General features: G+C 39.3%; 1 pseudogene; it reads left to right on the top strand.

Moving 5' to 3' along the window:
- Positions 1 to 603: 603 nt before the first annotated feature.
- LOC144340729 (histone-lysine N-methyltransferase SETMAR pseudogene) lies at positions 604 to 5,406 on the top strand (annotated as a pseudogene).
- The last annotated feature ends 330 nt before the right edge of the window (positions 5,407 to 5,736 follow it).

Raw genomic sequence — 5,736 nt, 5'->3', positions numbered from 1 at the left:
CCCTCTTGTTACCCAGGAGAAAATCTATCAGTGTGATTCTCATGGGTTTGGTGGTAGAAGGGGCTGGAGCCTCCAATTGAGAGTCTTCAGTTACTAGTGATGAATAAGCAGAAAAGGAATCACATGAGGACTCTAGAATAAATATTTTCAACTCAGTCAACCAATTGGTTTTACAAATTTTCTTTTCATTAGTTTGATTAATTGGCTGAATTAATCCTCTAGAATAGTTTAAGGACAGTCTGAAGTACATGCTATTTTCTTCTTCAACATGATCTTGAATGCTAAACCTTCTTTTTTCATTTAAAGTTTTACTGTAGAGTCTGCTTGATGTTAAGCAGATTTTTAAATATTTGGGTATGCCAAAACTAATTATTCAACTTAGTGAAAATATTGTAAAACATTTAGTTTTGTGAAGAAAAATTTTTGGAACAAGGTTGGTGCAAAAGTAATTGCAGTTTTTGAATTGTTGAAATTTGCTGTTTGATACTGGAATACATTCTTAAACGTGGTTATGTTATACATCATTTTTATGCACATTTCTTGCTGTCTGTTTTTTTGCTAATGACTTACTACTTGCAGTTTAATTTATATTTATTTTAGACAATGGAAATGATGTTAGACAAAAAGCAAATTTGAGCAATTTTCTTATTTGAGTTCAAAATGGGTTGTAAAGCAGCAGAGACAACTCGCAACATCAACAATGCATTTGGTCCAGGAACTACTAATGAACGTACAGTGCAGTTGTGGTTCAAGAAGTTTTGCAAAGGAGATGAAAGACTTGAAGATGAGGAGCATAGTAGTCAGCCATCGGAAATTGACAACATCCGGGGGTGGAGCAAGATGGCCGAATAGGAACAGCTCCAGTCTCCAACTCCCAGCGCGAGCGACACAGAAGACTGGTGATTTCTGCATTTTCAACTGAGGTACTGGGTTCATCTCACTAGAAGGTGCCGGACAATCGGTGCTGGTCAGCTACTGCAGCCCGACCAGCGAGAGCTGAAGCAGGGCGAGGCATCGCCTCACCTGGGAAGCACAAGGGGAAAGGGAATCCCTTTTCCTAGCCAGGGGAACTGAGACACACAACACCTGGAAAATCGGGTAACTCCCACCCCAATACTGCGCTTTAAGCAAACAGGCACACCAGGAGATCATATCCCACACCTGGCCAGGAGGGTCCCACACCCACGGAGCCTCCCTCATTGCTAGAACAGCAGTCTGTGATCTACCGGCAAGGCAGCAGTGAGGCTGGTTGTTCACGGAAACTGAAAAACCTGCTCCTGAATGACTACTGGGTACATAACGAAATGAAGGCAGAAATAAAGATGTTCTTTGAAACCAATGAGAACAAAGATACAACATACCAGAATCTCTGGGACACATTTAAAGCAGTGTGTAGAGGGAAATTTATAGCACTAAATGCCCACAAGAGAAAGCTGGAAAGATCTAAAATTGACACTCTAACATCGCAATTAAAAGAACTAGAGAAGCAAGAGCAAACACATTCAAAAGCTAGCAGAAGGCAAGAAATAACTAAGATCAGAGCAGAACTGAAGGAGATAGAGACACAAAAAACCCTCCAAAAAATCAATGAATCCAGGAGTTGGTTTTTTTAAAAAGATCAACAAAATTGACAGACCGCTAGCAAGACTAATAAAGAAGAAAAGAGAGAAGAATCAAATAGACGCAATAAAACATGATAAAGGGGATATCACCACCGACCCCACAGAAATACAAACTACCATCAGAGAATACTATAAACACCTCTACGCAAATAAACTAGAAAATCTAGAAGAAATGGATAATTTCCTGGACACTTACACTCTTCCAAGACTAAACCAGGAAGAAGTTGAATCCATGAATAGACCGATAGCAGGCTCTGAAATTGAGGCAATAATTAATAGCCTACCAACCAAAAAAAGTCCAGGACCAGATGGATTCACAGCTGAATTCTACCAGAGGTACAAGGAGGAGCTGGTACCATTCCTTCTGAAGCTATTGCAATCAATAGAAAAAGAGGGAATCCTCCCTAACTCATTTTATGAGGCCAACATCATCCTGATACCAAAGCCTGGTAGAGACACAACAAAAAAAGAGAACTTTAGACCAATATCCCTGATGAACATTGATGCAAAAATCCACAATAAAATACTGGCAAACCGGATTCAGCAGCACATCAAAAAGCTTATCCCCCATGATCAAGTGGGCTTCATCCCTGGGATGCAAGGCTGGTTCAACATATGCAAATCAATAAACATAATCCAGCGTATAAACAGAACCAAAGACAAGAACCACATGATTATCTCAATAGATGCAGAAAAGGCTTTTGACAAAATTCAACAGCCCTTCATGCTAAAAACGCTCAATAAATTTGGTATTGATGGAACGTATCTCAAAATAATAAGAGCTATTTATGACAAACCCACAGCCAATATCATACGAATGGGCAAAAACTGGAAAAATTCCCTTTGAAAACTGGCACAAGACAGGGATGCCCTCTCTCACCACTCCTATTCAACATAGTGTTGGAAGTTCTGGCTAGGGCAATTAGGCAAGAGAAAGAAATTAAGGGTATTCAGTTAGGAAAAGAAGAAGTCAAATTGTCCCTGTTTGCAGATGACATGATTGTATATTTAGAAAATCCCATTGTCTCAGCCCAAAATCTCCTTAAACTGATAAACAACTTCAGCAAAGTCTCAGGATACAAAATTAATGTGCAAAAATCACAAGCATTCTTATACACCAGTAACAGACAAACAGAGAGCCAAATCATGAATGAACTTCCATTCACAATTGCTTCAAAGAGAATAAAATACCTAGGAATCCAACTTACAAGGGACGTAAAGGACCTCTTCAGGAGAACTACAAACCACTGCTCAGTGAAATAAAAGAGGACACAAACAAATGGAAGAACATACCATGCTCATGGATAGGAAGAATCAATATCGTGAAAATGGCCATACTGCCCAAGGTTATTTATAGATTCAATGCCATCCCAATCAAGCTACCAATGAGTTTCTTCACAGAATTGGAAAAAAACTGCTTTAAAGTTCATATGGAACCAAAAAAGAGCCCGCATCACCAAGACAATCCTAAGTCAAAAGAACAAAGCTGGAGGCATCACGCTACCTGACTTCAAACTCCACTACAAGGCTTCAGTAACCAAAACAGCATGGTACTGGTACCAAAACAGAGATATAGACCAATGGAACAGAACAGAGTCCTCAGAAATAATACCACACATCTACAGCCATCTGATCTTTGACAAACCTGAGAGAAACAAGAAATGGGGAAAGGATTCCCTATTTAATAAATGGTGCTGGGAAAATTGGCTAGCCATAAGTAGAAAGCTGAAACTGGATCCTTTCCTTACTCCTTATAAGAAAATTAATTCAAGATGGATTAGAGACTTAAATGTCAGACCTAATACCATAAAAATCCTAGAGGAAAACCTAGGTAGTACCATTCAGGACATAGGCATGGGCAAAGACATCATGTCTAAAACACCAAAAGCAATGGCAGCAAAAGCCAAAATTGACAAATGGGATCTCATTAAACTAAAGAGCTTCTACACAGCAAAAGAAACTACCATCAGAGTGAACAGGCAACCTACAGAATGGGAGAAAATTTTTGCAATCTACTCATCTGACAAAGGGCTAATATCCGGAACCTACAAAGAACTCAAACAAATTTACAAGAAAAAAACAAACAACCCCATCAAAGAGTGGGCAAAATATATGAACAGACATTTCTCAAAAGAAGACATCCATACAGCCAACAGACACATGAAAAAATGCTCATCATCACTGGCCATCAGAGAAATGCAAATCAAAACCACAATGAGATACCATCTCACACCAGTTAGAATGGCGATCATTAAAAAGTCAGGAAACAACAGGTGCTGGAGAGGATGTGGAGAAATAGGAACACTTTTACACTGTTGGTGGGATTGTAAACTAGTTCAACCATTATGGAAAACAGTATGGCGATTCCTCAAGGATCTAGAACTAGATGTACCATATGACCCAGCCATCCCATTACTGGGGATATACCCAAAGGATTATAAATCATGCTGCTATAAAGGCACATGCACACGTATGTTTATTGTGGCACTATTCACAATAGCAAAGACTTGGAATCAACCCAAATGTCCATCAGTGACAGACTGGATTAAGAAAATGTGGCACATATACACCATGGAATACTATGCAGCCATAAAAAAGGATGAGTGTGTGTCTTTTATAGGGACATGGGTGTAGCTGGAAACCATCATTCTTAGCAAACTATCACAAGAACAGAAAACCAAACACCGCATGTTCTCACTCATAGGTGGGAGCTGAACAGTGAGATCAGTTGGACTCGGGAAGGGGAACATCACACACCGGAGCCTATCATGGGGAGGGGGGACGGGGGAGGGAGGAGGGATTGCATTGGGAGTTATACCTGATGTAAATGAAGAGTTGATGGGTGCTGACGAGTTGATGGGTGCAGCACAGCAACATGGCACAAGTATACATATGTAACAAACCTGCACGTTATGCACATGTACCCTAGAACTTAAAGTATAATAATAATAATTAAAAAAAATAAAAATGAAATTGACAACAACCAATTGAGAGCAACCATCAAAGCTGATCCTCTTACAACTACTCGATAAATTGCCAAAGAACTCAACGTCAACTATTCTACCATCTTTCGGCATTTGAAGAAAACTGGAAGGGTGAAAAAGCTCTATAAGTGGGTGTCTCATGAGCTGCGGAAAAAAGTTATCATTTCAAAGTGTCGTCTTTTCATTTTATGCAACAACAGTGAACTATTTCTCAATTGGATTGTGATGTGTGATGAAAAGTGGATTTTATATGACAACTGGCAATGATCAGCTCAGTGACTGGATTGAGAAGAAGCTCCAAAGCACTTCCTAAAGCCAAACTTGCACCAAAAAAAAGATCATGGTCATTGACTGCTGGTTTGCTGCCAGTCTGATACACTACAGCTTTCTGAATGCAGGTGAAACCATTACATCTGAGAAGTACGCTCAGCAAACCGATGAGATGCACCAAAAACTGCATTGCCTGCAGCCGGCATTGATCAACAGAAAGGGCCCAGTTCTTCTCCAGGACAATGCCCAGCTGCACATCACACAACCAATGCTTCAAATGTTGAATGAATTTGGCTGTGAAGTTTCGCCTCATCTGCCACATTCACCTGACGTCTAGCCAACTGACTACCACTTCTTCAGGCATCTCCACAACTTTTTCGCAGGGAAAACACTTCCACAACTAGCAGGATTCAGAAAATGCTTTCTAAAAGTTTGTTTAATTCTGAAGCACAGATTTTTATGCTATAGGCATGAATAAACTTTTTTCGTTGGCAAAAATTGTTGATTGTAATGGTTCCTATTTTGATTAATGAAGATGTGTTTGAGCCTAGTTATAATAATGTGAAATTCATGGTCTGAAACCACAATTACTTTTGCACCAACCTAAGTATAAAATACATTGAGGAAAATGGCACTTCATCAGTATATAGCTAATGAATGTTCACAAACTGAACATGCCCTGATCAAGAAACAATATTACAGCTTTCCAAAAGGCCACTTCTAGTTACTAACTCCAAAGGAATGACTACTCTCATGATAATAAATAAGATCTGTGTGTTTCGAACTTTATATGAAATGAATCATACAGATATTATTTTGTGTCTGGTTTCTTTTGCTTAATGTTAGGCTTGAGAGATTCC

The sequence above is a fragment of the Macaca mulatta genome, chromosome 4, assembly GCF_049350105.2.
Source record: "Macaca mulatta isolate MMU2019108-1 chromosome 4, T2T-MMU8v2.0, whole genome shotgun sequence".
Lineage (NCBI taxonomy): Eukaryota > Metazoa > Chordata > Mammalia > Primates > Cercopithecidae > Macaca > Macaca mulatta.
The sequence above is the reverse complement of the archived record's forward strand: the minus strand, read 5'-3'. Positions and strand labels throughout refer to the sequence as shown.